At 49.4% G+C, this 15796-nt stretch overlaps 1 pseudogene; it reads right to left on the bottom strand.

The window, feature by feature from the left end:
* Positions 1 to 6149: 6149 nt before the first annotated feature.
* Positions 6150 to 8002, bottom strand: LOC115932245 (paraneoplastic antigen Ma6E-like; annotated as a pseudogene).
* Positions 8003 to 15796: the final 7794 nt, after the last annotated feature.

Raw genomic sequence — 15796 nt, 5'->3', positions numbered from 1 at the left:
AAGCGTTGTCTCTGCAAGGGCCCAGAAGCACACCAGAAGCTGTTTTCTAAAAAGGTGTATGATTCTCTGATGTGGGTGGCATGGCCCTGCTCCAGAACCCTAGGGGCCTGTGTGGCGATCCTCCCATGGGGACTGGCCTTAAACCCTACCCTGCCTCCATTCTTACCACTGACACCTCTGACACTGCAGGGTTTGTCAGATGTGACGGTTCAAGAGTTGCACTGCAGCCTGGACCTGCTGCAGATCCCTTTCCTGCTCCCAGCCTCTCTCAAATCTCCCAGCCTTCTGTGTCAACCAGTGTGTGAACCATAGAAGTTATCTTATGGGTGGAATGTTTTCTCCCCAAAACCCAAAGAGGTCCACCAGGTGCACTACTTTCTTTGTGGTGGAGGATTCAAGAGGCAGTAATTTGTCTTTTCCTTTGGAGGGGACATCCTGGCACGCCTCCGAACACTGGACCCCTAAAAACTTCATTGATGTAGCAGATCTCTGAATCCCCATAGGGTTTATTGCCCACCCTCTGGAGTGCACGTGTCTCACCAAGGCCTCCCAGTGTGTAGGCTGCCTCTTACTTGTCCTGTCCAATCAGAATGATGATGTCAGTGTAACAGATCCACGTGCCATTCTATGCACTGTCTAGATGATCCACATCTCTCTGAACTATATTATGCCAGAGGATAGGTACAACACAGGGCAGAAGCGTTAACATGGTCCTGAGACAAATTGTAAATAAAGATTTTTGTTTGTCCACGTGATCGTGAAATGCTTCTGTGTCAGTCCATTTTCCATTGCTTATAATCGAACACTTGAAACTGGGTAATTATAAAGAAAAAAACAGGTCTTACAGTTATGGAGGCTGAGAAGTCCAAGGTAAAGGGGCAGCATCTGGTGAGGGCCTTCTTGATGGTGGGGACTCTCTGAAGAGTCCTGAGGTGCCACAACACATCACATGGTGAGATGGCTGCATGTGCTCAGGTCTCTCTGTCTCTCTTCTTCTTCCTATAAAGCCACCAGTATCACTCCCATGATAACCCATTAATCCATTAACCCATTAATCAATGATTGCACTAATCTACTCATGAGGGCCTTGCCAATGAGTAAGGGAGTAAGGTAAGGGATTTAGTGGCCCAATACCAGAAAGGAGCAGTGTGTTTTTAGAAGGCATTCTCCCAAATCCTGCCTGGCTGAGAAGGGGAAGACTTGGCATTTTGGGGACAATTCAAAAGTAGAATGAATACTTTTTGTTAGTTTTAAAACAAATGAAAAAAAAAAACCGATGACTAAGGAACTTCATCTGCTTCCCTTACACTTGAAAAGTGTAAGGCTTAAAGCCACACCTCCCAATACTGTCACACTGGGGATTAAATTTCAACATAGTGAGGCAGAAATTGAAAAATAAATATGCATTCATTCACTCCAAAAAAAAAAGTAACAGGCAAGGCAAGGGTTAAAAAGAAAAAAAAAGGTTTTCCTCTGCCTAGCAAGCTAACTTCAAAGACAGTTATAAGATAACGCTGTTTAAGGAGCCAAGGCCAAAGGAATGGGCTCCAGACACCCCTCCCCTCCAAAATAAGGTTAAAGGAAAAAAAAGAGAGAAACACAAATTCCTTTACTGTTACTCCTTTCCCTGGCTTCTTAAGCACACCTATGTTTTACAAATATCTGTATTTAGCTAGTTCTTATTTTTCTTTCAACACAGCTACAAGGCCACTGGCTATGCAAGGCCACAAGTTATGCTATGCTATAAATTATATAACCTATCATACAATTAGCTACTTTTATTTTACTTTTGTAAATCCGCTTATAAAAACCCTGCTCTGTCTTTGTTTAATGCTCAGTTTCTTGAATACAAATCCACTAAGCTGGTGTGTAGCTAAAATAAACAATCCTCCTGTTCTCCATATTGGTCTCTCCAGTCCTCAATTTCCCACAACAATAGGTTTAGGAGGGGACAAACATTCAAACCACAGCAGCTTCTTATCCTCTTTCCTTGACCAGCTGAAATGGAAAGGAATGCCTTCATCAAACCAATGGCCACATACTATGCACCTAAGGCCTTATAAATCTATTTGAGCAATGATACTGTGTCTGGTACACAGCATCTGCAACTGGGATTACTACTTGATAAAGCATGAGGTAGTGTACACTCATTCTCCAGAATTCATCCAATTTCTACAGTGGACAGAACTGGCAGATAAAATGGAGATATGATGGGGACCACCATACCTGTTAATACATCCTAGAGGTCTTTAAAGTGGCTCTAACCTCCATTATGCCTCCTGCAAAATTGTTTTTAAGGTCACCTTCAGAGGCAGATAGATCCCCACTCAAAAATCGGCTAGGATGTTAAGACTGATGACACCACATACACACCAAGATGACAAGAAAAGTTTCACTACTTATGTAATTGAGGGTTTTCAGGAGAGGGGAGCAGTCATCTCCAGCAATTCCAAAATGGCTTCTGGAAGCAAAGGAAGGAGAGTGGCCTAGGTTTTCACTGAGGTTAGAAGTGGGGGGCCAAGATGAGAATTCCCACATGGAGACAGGAAATTGCATGGTTTGAATTTCCTTCATGCAGCGTAGAAGGGAGCATGCAGGCTTTTTTGCCAACTTGCTCGGAGGTAAGTTACAATGGGAAAAGGAAAGGTCAGTTTCTAGGGAGAATAAAGACTGAGGCAGGTGCTTCTCCAAGCACTGCTGCTGCTCTGGGAAAGAGAGGATCTTAGTTACTTGAAAGTTAAACTTTAAAGTGGCCTGTACTCTGCCTGGCCTTCAGTCAGGAAGGGGTTATATGCTAGAAGGAATATAAAGTATGGCCAAAAGACAAAACCACTGTGAAAAGAGATGACATTGGGCTTTCTTAGGTGCTTGGAACCCATGCCAGCACAGAAATTGCTTGACTTCGTATAAGCAGACCAGGAAGATACTGTGGACATAGACCAGACTGGGCAACAGAGCAAGACTGTGTCAAAAAAAAAAAAAAAAATGACAACGGGAAAGTCACGACTGTGCTGTCACTCCCTGGGTAATAATTGAGCTTTCGTTGAATGATACTGAGGGCCTGTCCAGGCAGGAGTAAGAATGTTAGATTTCCAAATATACTGTTTGGGGTGCCATCACAAGCATCAAGGAGGCAGGAGATGGTATACCATACTGGACAGTTTAGGAGACATTTTGAGTATCAAAATGCATCAGCCCCCCATCCTTCACCTTTGGACTCATGCCAGAGCAACAGAGCCAGCAGGCTTGCTAACTGTTGACAGAAGGAGCACATCACAAACTGGAAGCGGTAGAGTGTAATGAAAGCTGCACAGGTCCCAGAATTAAGAAGTCTGGTTCTGCAATTTTGTAACCAGAGCAATTCCCACCAATCTCTTGTCCTTGGTTTCTACCTTTAAACAAAGAGAGGCTTCATGATCTCTGGGGCTAGGGAAAGTAAGGCTCCACTGCCCTGCAGGATGTCAGGATGACACCACCCCCATGGCGCTCCCTCATCAAACTCCTAGGGAACAAAGTCCCTCCTCACTGAGCCCCACAGACGAGCCCCGGTCAGCCCGAGGGCCCAGTATGGTTGGAGGGTCCAGCTGCCCTCCCTGTCTGCACGTCCACACCCCCTTCCCCTGGACAGCCCTGACGACCGGTGTCTGGTGTCCCAGAGGCCATGGCCGCCAGGGCTCCCTGCGAAACAAGCTCAGGCCACAGGAGCCCCGTTCGGCCCCCGCGGGACCGCGCTCCCTCCCGCCGGCGATGGTCCACGCGCGGTCACCCCAAGGCCACTCTGGCCACGGCTGCAGACCTTGAGCGTGGGAAGGGGCAGTCAGCTCCTCGGGCCCATTCGTGATCCTCGGGCGTCCTCTGGCGGCCACAGCGGGCGTGGCCTCAGGAGAATCCCCGCCGAGGCCGAACTCGCCCCGGATGGCCGTTTCGCTTTGTGGACGGTCGCATTTTCCCAGCGGGCACTGCGACCGACTGTGACTGTGGTTCCGGGTATGGTGGTGCACGCCTGTGGTCCCAGCTAGTCGGGAGGCTGAGGCGGGAGAATCGCTTGAGCCCAGGAGGTCTAGGTTGCAGTGAGCTAAGACAGCGCCACTACACTACACCCTGGGCAACAGAGCGAGACCATTTCTCAAAAAGAATAAAATGACAACCGGAAATATACGACCGTGCTGTCGCGGCTGCAGGAAATGGCGGCGTGCCCAGGCGCACTCATGACGGCTGCGCGCTCGTCAAGGTGCACAGGCGCGCACGCGTAGCGTACACTGGTGAAAGTTGCGCATTTGGACAGGCGACACGTCCTGCGCCCGCTACCCAGACTCTGGGGAAGGCAAGGGGTGCCGCTCTGTTCTACTCCTTTTCCTTATCCATCTCTTCTGTCTTTCCAAAGAGATGGTGAAAGCTCTAGCACTGTAGTCCACACACAGGATAAACATGAGGAACTGAGGAACAGTTAAAAAGATGTCTATGCTAGAGCTTCAACCCAGGCCTCCGCCCCAGCCTGCTGCCCCTGCCTGCCCTTCCACGTCTTATGCACTTCGTTCTGGGAGCCTCCATGCATGCCCTGGGGAGCAAGCCACACATTGCCCTCGCACGGCAGTGTTCCGTCAACTGGCACCATCCAGCATGTTCAGCTTGGTTTCTTTCCTCATCCCCATAAGCCACTGACTCTGGGTTGGAACCACCATCGCAGTTAGGTCATTCTCTACAATCGCTGGCCTACTATGCCCTGACCGTATCCCAGTGAGCACAATAGGGTCAGAATTCCAGGCCACTGTTGTCTCCCAACTTCCATTTTATCCCAAAGAGACCTTTCCCACTAGTTTCCCACAGCAGAGGCGAGACCGGCTGGAAAATGGAATGAAATTTATTGAAGAGAAACGTGTACTGAAATCACTGAAGAGAAGGGAACCACAACACAGAGAGAAACTGCAAACAGCCACTACAGGACACAGGTCCTAGGATCCCTCCTCCTGGGGTTCCTGGCAAGGCGCCTCATCTACCCCCGTCCTGCTGCCGACCCCACTGCCACCTCCCTCCTTCCCGAGGGCCCCAGGGCCCGCCTCTTGCCAGGACGGTGGACTCTGGCAGTGTCCACTGGCTTCAGGAAGCCCCCTCCCGAGCCCATCTGCTGGGGCAGGGCCCTGCCCTATAGCCATCACAGACAGTCACAGGACACCAGTAAACACAGCAGGGAACAGCCCACCAGGTCGAGGAAACAGTCACAAGTAACAACAGGGGTGGAACGCCAAAGCATAAAGCTCTCCTGGGAGCCTCAGGCAGGGCAGCCCCACTCCGTCCCGGGTCCGGCTCTTCCTCCCACAGTCATGGTTACCATCGTGGTCACAGGGTGAGCATTGGCCGTGCCCTGGTTCCTCCTTCCCGCCATCTCCTGGGTCTGTGCTGGGGTCCTCCGGGAAGGAGCAGCTCAGAGAAGAACACACACAGCTCCACGAGAACAAGCAGCCACTGGCCTAGATCTACACCAGGAAAGCAGAGGTGGTGTTTAAGATGCAGGACAGACAGCAGTGAGCAGAACCTGGGCTCACAGGAAGCTCACAGCACATGCCCCGGGCCTAGTGGCGGCTGCCCGGGTGGGTGCACAACACACAACTTTGCACAGGAACGACAGCTAGCAGTGGGTGAGCGTCTGCTGGGCGCGTGGGTCACTACGGGGCCTATACAGGTGAGGGTGGGCTTCCCAGAACAGGGGGCAGCCTGCCCCGGGGATGGCAAGTGGGGCGACCCTCTTGGGAGACCCAGGCAGCTGGCACCCTTGAGAGGACCTCTTTCCCCCTGTCTCTCCCAACCCAGGACAAGGGGTGGGGGACAGACATCTTCAGGTGCCCCCACCCAGGTCGCAGCTGGCCACTCAGGGCTCCCTCCAGGCCAGCCCCCCAGAGATGTCAGGGTTTGGGGCTGGGGCTGGGTGCGGCACTGGGTGCAAAGCAGGGGTGCCTCCCCCAACCCCATTTGGTATCAACGTGGTCATCTGGGTCACCGGGAAGGGCTGATGGTGGTGGCCAGGGCCCTTTGGAGGGAGGTGGGGGGCCCCGATCCTGATGTGGGATGAGGGACCAGCCCTGGCCTGGCCTCCCCACTGCCTCCAGGATGCTGCGGCCTGAGAGGAGAGGAGGCCCTGGGGCCCTCTGAGCCTATTTGCCTGGGGAGGATTTGGGCTGGCCAACCTTCCTGGCCCCATCCTCATTTTCCAACTCCTCCAGTATGAACATAAGCCCCCCTTGGGTGGGGGGGCTCCTCAGCCTCCTGGCCTCCTGCCTGGACAAGACCCTCTGGCTCCTTCGAGGCCTGCAGGGGCATTTTCACCTTCCCTAGTGGCAGGGGTGCCCCTGGCGGCCTCTTTGGTGGCAGGAGCAGTCTCAGCAGCATCTTCCATGCCAGGGTCAGCCTAGCTGGCGTCTTCCTGGGCTGAGGAGGCCTGAGCAGCATCTCCACAGGCAGGAGCTGCCTGGACGGCAACTGGATCTTCACTTTCCACTGTGGCCACTGGCCAGGCCACAACATGCTGGCTCCTCACTGGGGAGGCCGCCCACACCTCCATCTCCTGGATGAGCTGAAGCAGCCCCAGGAAATAGGGCGGCCTCCTCTCCAGTGCATTCCCCTCAGGGTACTCTGGAGTGCTTCGCTAGGGCAGGCCTGAGGCTGCACCTACCGCAGTCACAGGTGGTTGGCCAGGGCCGGGCAGACGGCCCCCTTCTCCAGGGCCATCTGCAGCAGGCCTTCCAGGCATACCAGGAAGGCAAAGGGCCCCTGCGTTCAGGTCAGGAACTTCAGCCTGGAAGTCATTCGAGTGTCCCGGTTTCCAAACACCTGCCCCAGCACCGCCGCCCAGCAGTCCAGCAGCACCTGGCAGTCCAGTGCCGCCAAGTTGGGATCTTCCTCTAGGAGGCCGCTCACGACGTCCAGGGCTGGGCCACCCAAGCTCTCCAGCAGCCACTTCTTCCTCTCCCTTTCCGACGCATGGTACCACAGCTGCAGCATATCCTTGGTGTGCTCCATCCAGCTCTCAAAGGACTCTTCCTCGCAGCCTGGCTGCTCCCTCCCTGAAAAGGGTCTCAGTTCCTGGTAGGCCCTGTTTTCCAGCACAGCCTGCAGGGTGCAGTGCCGAGGCTGGACCCAGGCTCTTGTTACATTTGTCCCTCTTGCCTCACCCACAGCTCCTGCCTCACCCGCAGCTCCTGCCTCACCCACAGCTCCTGTCTCACCTGCAGGTCCTGTATCACCTGCGGCTCCCTCATCTGACTCTCTTGTCTCTTCTGCAACTCTCAACTCATCTCCAGCTCCTCCCTCACCTGCACCTTCTGCCTCACTTGCAGATCCTCCCTCACCTGTGGCTTCTGCCTCACCCTTACCCACAGCTCCTGTTTCACCTATGGCTCCTGCTGCACCTGCAGCTCCTCCATCACCTGCCTCTTCTTCCTCACCTGCAGCTCCTGCCTCACCTACACCTCCTGCCTCATCTTCACCTGCAGATCTTTCCTCATTCACACCTCCTGCCTCACCTACAGATCCTGCCTCACCTACAGATCCTGCCTCACCTACAGATCCTGCCTCACCTGCAGCTCCTGCCTCACCTGCACCTTTGGCCACTGCTTGCCCCTGGGGCTGTGCAGGGAAACTGGGTATACCCTGAAATCAGCATCAGGGGCCTGGGGCAGGGAAATCACGTTCCAGTGTCCTTCTTTGCCTGGTATTCGGCAGGGAATCAAGCTTTGGTTTAAACCCTCAGCGAACTCCACCAAGGCTGCCTTGGCCCCGAGCTCCTTTCTGAAGTGCTTGGTGAGCACTCGGTACCTGCCCAGGGGCGACAGGGCAGCCCGCACGGCCTCCTGGAACTCATGTTCCTCGCAGTCGTCAGGGATATCCAGGATGAGCAGAGAGCGCTCTGCATTCGCACCCGTCCTCCTGCACCAGTCCCGAAGCATCGCCAGAGCCATCGCAGAGGACTTGAGGGAGGGAGCCTGATCAGACAGGAATGTGTGCTGACTGTTGCAGTCTCTGACGCAGCCTATGAGTGCAAAGGGGAGACAGCGACGTTGCTGCCAGTCAGCCCACCCCCACCGCACAGCCAGAGACCAGCCACTCCCAAATGCAGGGCCTGAAGCATCTCCCCTGCCCAGTGTCACAGCCCATGCTCCCCCACCCCTACTGCTGCAGCTCAGAGTCCTTCACTGCACCCCCCACCTCCACAGCAGGAAGCGCCTCTTTCACCTGGTGAACAGCCCCTGATCACAAAACTTACAGCTGGAGCCCCTCCAACCATCATGTGCAACCCTGCAGCTGGATGTGCCCACCTCCTCTTTTTCCCAGCACTTGACCAGGAGCCCTCTCCCTAATCCCATCCTCCCTGCAACCTGGCAACCCCCTCCCACGCCTCCCACATCAGCAGCCAGGAGTCCCCTTCCCCCACAGCCAGAGCCCCTCTCTCTCCCATCGTCCCCTTCTGTAGCCAGAGGCGCCCTGCAGCCAGGAGCTCACCCCACCCGGACTCCTGCAGCAAGGAGACCCTCCTCCCCTCTCCTCAGGCTCCAGACCAGGACCTGCTGTCGCACCTACTGCCTGGGGGGACAGCGATCTGGCTCCTGCCCACTGTGCCCTCAGCCACTCTGGGGTCCCGCTGGTGCCTGCTCACTGTCTGCAGACACTGCAACCACCCACGGGGAAATGCCACCTTCAGGCTGTGGAGCCCACTCTGGAGGCCGCCTTGAGGCCCTGGAATGGGAAGGTGGAAGATCGCGCCTCAGCAGCCCATCTGGGACTGCACAGGGCAGGGATATCTCAGGCCAGCTGTACTAAGGGCACGTGGGCTTCCAACTTCTCCCAGAAGCCTCAGATAGATGAGGGAGAAAAATCTCAGAGTCTCTGTGGGAGGCAAATAGCTAAACAGGGGGAGGCATCCGTGTTGCCCTGGGATCGGGACCTGCGCGGTAAGGGCTTGATGTGCCAAGGCTTTGAGCCTCTGGGGGCAACAGGCCCAACCATTGACCCTCTGCCATCAAAATGGCCTAGTGGAAGTGTTGAGAGAGAAAGGGGATTGGAACCTGGCAGAGAGGAAGCTCATGCTTAGGGGCAGCGTCTGGAAGCTGGGAGTTGGTGGACAGCCAGGTACTAGGACTCCAGACTAGGTCCCCCAAATCACTACATTCACAGGCCTACCTCCTCATTCCAGGAATCTCCACAACAGGAAGAGGCTAGCTGTTCCTGACTCAAGAGCCTCATCATAGTTCTTAGGCTACAAAGCCAGCCTTCACCACCTAGGAAGCCATTGCATTGGAAAGAGTGTGTACGGCCTTTGGAAGCAGGCAAAGCTGGCTTCACCGAGCAGCTGGGTGGCTTTGCACAAACCACTGAACATCTCTGTTTCTCATCTGTAAATGAGCAATAAGAACATTTTTCTTGCAGGGGAGTCATGGAGCTTTACCTTCTATTAGACACACGGTAAGCCTTCAGTAAATAACCACAAGGGCACAGAAATGAAAAAGGGTGGTGTGGCCAAGAATGGTGTGGGTATTGGAGGCTGGTTGTTGCAGCCAGCTCAGTGGTCCCAGGTCTGAGCTCTGAGAAAAAGCAGGATGTGAGTGGGAACATTGGAACCATTTTCCTGAGGAACGCAAGGATTGGCCAATGTGAAAATATGACTTTCTGTTTCTGCAGGCCTTGGTCAAGAGAGGCATTTGGGAAACTCAGCCAGTCTCTGCCATGTCTAGGACTGGCTACCCATCTGGCCAGCAGTTTTGGGAGTTTCCTGAGAGTGAACCCTTGATGCATCCTTGAGCACTGCTGCACAGGCACCACTGCCCTCACGTCACTTCCCCAGCCACCAACAGGAACAACAGGAAGAGTAAGAGAGTAAGGGTAGGAGGGGCAGAAGCAGACCACATGTGACATTCCATGCAAAGTGTAGGTGAGGGACTTGCCTGTGAACTCTTGTAGTAGATTTATATATATATATACACACATATATATATACACATATATATACACACACATATATATGTATATATGTGTATATATATGTATATAAAAATATATATATAAATCTCTATATATATATAGAGAGAGAGAGAGAAACAGAGGGAGAGAGTAGAGAGAGAGAGAGAGGGAGGGAGAGAGAGAGAGAGAGGGAGATGGAGTCTTGCTCTGTCACCCAGGCTGGAGTGCAGTGGCGTGATCTCGGCTCACTTCAAGCTCCGCCTCCTGGGTTCAAGCGATTCTCCTGCCTCAGCCTCCCGAGTAGCTGGGACTACAGGTGCGTGCCACCACGCCTAGCTAATTTTTTGCATTTTTAGTAGAGACAGGGTTTCACCGTGTTAGTCAGGATGGTCTTGATCTCCTGAACTCGTGATTGGCCTGCCTTGACCTCCCAAAGTGTTGGGATTGATTTTTTAATGTCCCTGGTTCTCCATTTGTAATATGATTTCAAAACTCCTTCTATCACAAGTTAGAGTCAGTTTCCCTACCTCTGGAATCTAGGCTGGCCTAGAGACTTGCTTTGGAAAATGGAACATGAGAGAAGTGATGAGATGCCAATTACTGTTGATCATGGGTCACATTTCCCTGTTACTTCACATGTTCTGGATTTTTAAAAGTTGCATGTCAGGCATTGTGCTTCAGAGAACCATAAGGATTAGAGTACACTCTTTCCTTGGTTAGGTACTATAGTTTCCCTGAGGTATATAACTTCAATCCAATCAGAATTCGAGCTGTACCATGGCTTGCATACATCTTTAGTTAGTATTAGTATTAGATTTCAAACACCCTGAAGGTAGGATTTGTGTTAAAGCCTGCTTCCTCCAGTTGCTAGAATCAAGCAGAACTTTGGGGCCTAAATACAAGATTGATTCTCTCTCTCTCTCTCTCTCTCTCTGTCTGTCTCACCCCAGCCTGCCATATAACTTCTGTCACCATGCACTCAGAAAAAAAAGACTCATTAGGAGAATCCATTGATGGGGAGAACTAGCTATGCATTTGGGGCTCCTACAGATTCCAATCTGTCTACCCAGGCCACACAGTCATTAACTGTCTTTATCCCAGCAATTATTGCACCTATGGCCGGCACAATCCTCTGCCTTGTAAGACCATTCTTGCCGGAGAGGACAATGGCTGTTGATATGTGTTTGTCTCTCTCTGAAATTTAGTTACTTTAGACTTCAGGCAGGGCACGGTGGCTCATGCCTGTAATGCCAGCACTTTGGGAGGCCAAGGCGGCCGGATCACTTGAGTCCAGGAGTTTGAGACCACCCTGGGCAGCATGGCAAAAACTCGTCACTACAAAAACCCAAAAATTAGCCAAGCATGGGGGCGTGCACCTGTAGTCCCACTACTCAGGAGGCTGAGGTGGGAAGATCCTTTGAGCCAGGGAGACGGAGGTTGCAGTGAGCTGAGACTGTACCACTTCACTCCAGCTGAAGTGACAGAGTGAGACACTGTCTCAATATATATGAGATTTTTGACCATCTGATTTTTTTATAGTTGTTACAATGAGATTAATGCTCTGTCATGACCTACATCCTAACAAGAACAAGTCTACTCCAAACCCACAAAGAAACGGGTCTGGAGTTCTTGTTCTTGAGACATTTTAAGTGATCTCTTTTAATCCTAGAAACTAGGTGGTAGGGGTATTCGGTGCACTTGAAATTTTGACTTGAGAGGGAAAGTGACCCTAGTGGATTTATAATTTCCCTAAGTTCCATTTCTGTAGAACTAGGGATGTTCATATTGGTGGCTTACTTTTGCTCCCTGGCTTTACAAATAACAAGTGGACACAATTAAGTGCCAGGTTTGTCAATGGGAAAGTTGTGTAGACCTGATTCATTGGACATTTTTCTGAGATGTATATTGGGTTATCACCTCACTTGGTGATAACCTCATCCCAAACCTGCTATTAATAACAAAAATTGCATTGTAATGTAGAATGCTAGAACAATGGGATATGGCACAACTAGGCTCGAGGAGTTAATTTGGATTCAGTGGACAAGGTGCATATGCAATTGAGTGTTCAGTAACAAAATTTATCCTAAAACACAGAGGAATTTTGTATCCATATATATTACCATAATTGTCCACAGTATGTATCAGTCTCTCCTGGAGATACCACATGGTGATAGACCAGCAAGACTGGACATATTTATGCTCACAGAAACATTTTCTGTTCTATCTGCAGTGCTATCACAGCTTACATGGTGGCACCTGGGGAAAGGTAACAAAAGCAGCTGACAGAAATAAGGGACCCAGTGGATAGTGATATAACAGAAGTGAGTAGGTGGTAAGAACTCGGTATAGTGGTGTGGCTCCACGGTTTGCACATGGAAAATAATACATATAAGCTCCTAAGAACTGGAACTTCACTATACCAGTCCCGAGGAGGAAATACTCCATGGCTGTCTCCCTCTGTGGGAAGTGGGGGGACTGTGGCTCCTTTGATACTGATGTTGCACCCACTGAGACCTGTGGTAAAAGTGTAGCTCATCCCAGGCTAAGCAAGGAAGAGCCATTCCTCCAAGCCCAAAGCAGTAGAAAGGATATCAGTCATCATTCCCCACTGGCTGCTGTCATCAGCATATGCACTGAGCTTGCCCAGAGGGCAGAAGACCTGCAACCCTTTCCTCCCCTTTCTTGATAGTGTCCTTAGATGCACGAACGTTTTTGGTTTTGTTTTTGGTTTTGTTTTTGTTTTTGTTTTGTATGAAGTCCAGTTTATCTACTCTTTCCTTTGGTTGCTTGTGGTGTCATATCTAAGAAACCATTGCCTAATCCAAGTTCATGAAGATCAACGTCTATGTTTTCTTCTAAGAGGGCTGTAGTTTGAGCCCTTGGATTTAGGTGTTTAGTTCATTTTGAGTTTATATAGGATGTGAGGTGAGGGTCTGAATTAACTGTTTTACAAGTGGAAATACAGTTGTCTTAGCACCATTTGTTGACAAGATTTTTTTTTCCCATAGAATGGTTTTGGTGTCCTTGTCAAAAATTCACTTGACAATGTATATACGGTTTTATTTATAGACTCTAAAATCTATTTCATTGATGCCAGTATCATAGTCTTTTTTTTTTTTCGAGACAGGGTTTCACTCTGTCGCCCAGGCTGGAGTACAGGGATACAGTTACAGCTCACTGCAGCCTTGACCTTTTGGGCTCAACCTATCCTCCTGCCTCAGCCTCCTGAGTGGCTAGGAACACAGGCCCAAGTCACTAGGCCCAGATATTTTTCCTTTTTTTGGTAGAAGTGGTGTCTCTCTATGTTTCCTAGGCTGGTATCAAACTCCTGGCCTCAAGGAATCTTCCTGTCTTGGCCTCCCAAAGTTCTGGGATTACAAGCATGAGCCACCGCACCCAGCTCCAAAAAATATTTAGCCTCTCTGTACCACATAAAAACAAGAAGGAAAAATAATATAAATACAAATATAAATTTATGCATAGTAATTAATATTTCAGTATTTTTACTTAGAAATAATCTAGCCATTTAATGAATATCTATTACTTAATTTAGCATAGCATAAGGTTGTAAGTTATCCCCTAAAAATTGGAAACTGTTTTTAACCATATTATAAATATTGTTGAAATAAAAGTTATCATCAGAATAATGACTCGATTAAACTCAAATTTATATTCTGTGAAATCTTAAATATCTAACAGATACAATATTAACTTTTTGACTAGGAAGCCTATATAAGCTTAGTAAGAACATACCCAGGTAAGATAAATATGTATGTTTGTATTATGCTTAATGCTGATAACTCAGAGACATAGCTGTTTTTATTAAAGCAGATATCTATTTACAACTATATCTACATCTATTTAGAGACGGAGTTTCTTTCTGTCATCCAGGCTGGGTTCCAGCAATCCTCCCACCTCAGCCTTCTGAGCAGCTAGGACTACAGGTGCATAACACCATGTCCAGCTACTTTTTAAATTTTTGGTAGAAACAGGGTATCGTTATGTTGCTAAGGCTGGTCTCGAACTCCTGGCCTCAAGTAACCTTCCTGTTTTGGCCTCTCAAAGTGCTAGGATTACATGCATGACCCACTGGGTCTGGCCTTAAGCTAACTCTTCTTTATCAAAGATTTACTAAATGATGTGACGTTGAGTTTTTAAAGCATTTGGGTTAGTTTCTAAATTCTTGAGAGTTTTAGTTTAATTTATATAAGTGCTTATTTATCTCCAGGATACCTAGAATGGAGCTCCTTTAAAGGATTTGTAAGTTTATTTGGTAATACCATCTATAGTCAGGAAAATATCAAATATACATAACATACACATATACATACATACATGTATACATAAACATACAGACAGATACAAATACAGATCTTATGGCTTTATTTCTAAATTTTCAGCCAGGACTCAGGCATAAACACAAAAATACAAAACTCGCTGTTTAATTTTTTTAATTGGCTTTCATCTTTGACACACCTTTAAATTTTGACAAAGATTGTGTTTTTGGTAGATGGGACAAGACGGGGTTACCTGCTCAATAAGAAGGCTGAAGCATCCCACTAATATTTGTAAAGGAGATTTGTAAGATTTTCTTTTGCCCTGATGTATAATCCAATAAGAAGCTATAGACTAAATTTTGGGTGAGGAACCAAAGAGACACCAAGTGGATGTCTGGATGTCTCAAAAATCCATCTGAGTAGATATAATATCCACAGTGGTCCCAGTGAGCTTTTTCATCCTTGAGTGATTGATTTTGAGGTCCCTGAGCACCTGGAGAGCCCTCGATGGGGGAAGGGTGCCTGAAGCCCTAGTGACTATAGGCAGCTAAGAGGCCTGAGTGGGAATGGAAAGGCCTGCTGAAGAGTGGATAGAGGGGTGCAGGAAGTAGAGGTGTTGAAGAGGACAGATGAAAAAATTCAGGGAGCTGAAGGAAAGGTCCAAGGTGGTGAACAGGAGGGAGGAGGGATGAGGGAGGGGGAGAGTGACAAGAAGCGGGAAATCTTAGATGAGCCGGTTTAGGGAGACCCCAAGTTCTCAAAGAGGCCATTGCAGTTCCAAATCAGCTGTAAAATTTTGCCATTTCTGGAGCTAGTGAACTGAGTCAGTGCCTTTATGGCTAAGCATGTAAACAGCGGGGAAGAAAGGAGAAAAGGCGACTGACACAGTAAGAATTACCCATGGAATTAACAAATAGTTAAACAAAAGAGAAGAAAAACTTGTAAGTGACCAGAAAGTAGTCCCACTTACTTAATTTTTCACACTCCCTGTGTCTGAGAACGAAGAGAACACCCCACACAGTCCTTGAATTCAGAAGCCTAAGGATCCCCTCCCCAGTTTCTGGGTTCCAAGAGCCAAGGGACCCACTACCACCCTTCTCGATTTCCAGATTCAGAGAGGCAAGGGAACCCTCCCATCGAATCTCTGGGTTCAGAGAGCCAAGGGAACCCCTCTCAATCTCTGGGTTGAAGAGTGGAGGGAATCTCCTTGCACAGTTTCCAGGTACCAGGTGGCCAATGAAATTCCCACAAAATGCCCAGGTTAGGGGAGCCTAGGAACAATAGAAGGTGCCTCATGGAAGGTGCAAAGAAAAGTTGTTTTGCCAGAATAAAACTCTTTAGTACCATGTTACAAGAGACAAGTGTCTGGTCACTGAAATCCATAAGAGCATGTGACTCACCACCATGAACCTCAATTTCCCCAGTCAAGAAAGGAGACAAAGAGTCTGAGAAGCTGCTGTGGATATCCAGGTGAAGACAGGAGTAGTCAGCATGCCAGCAGATATGCTGCACCATTAACTAATACATAAAAATAAATCCCTCTGGATATATACCCAGAAGTTGGATTGTTG

The sequence above is a fragment of the Gorilla gorilla genome, chromosome X (genome assembly GCF_029281585.2).
Source record: "Gorilla gorilla gorilla isolate KB3781 chromosome X, NHGRI_mGorGor1-v2.1_pri, whole genome shotgun sequence".
Lineage (NCBI taxonomy): Eukaryota > Metazoa > Chordata > Mammalia > Primates > Hominidae > Gorilla > Gorilla gorilla.
This window is presented reverse-complemented; position numbering and strand designations above follow the sequence as displayed.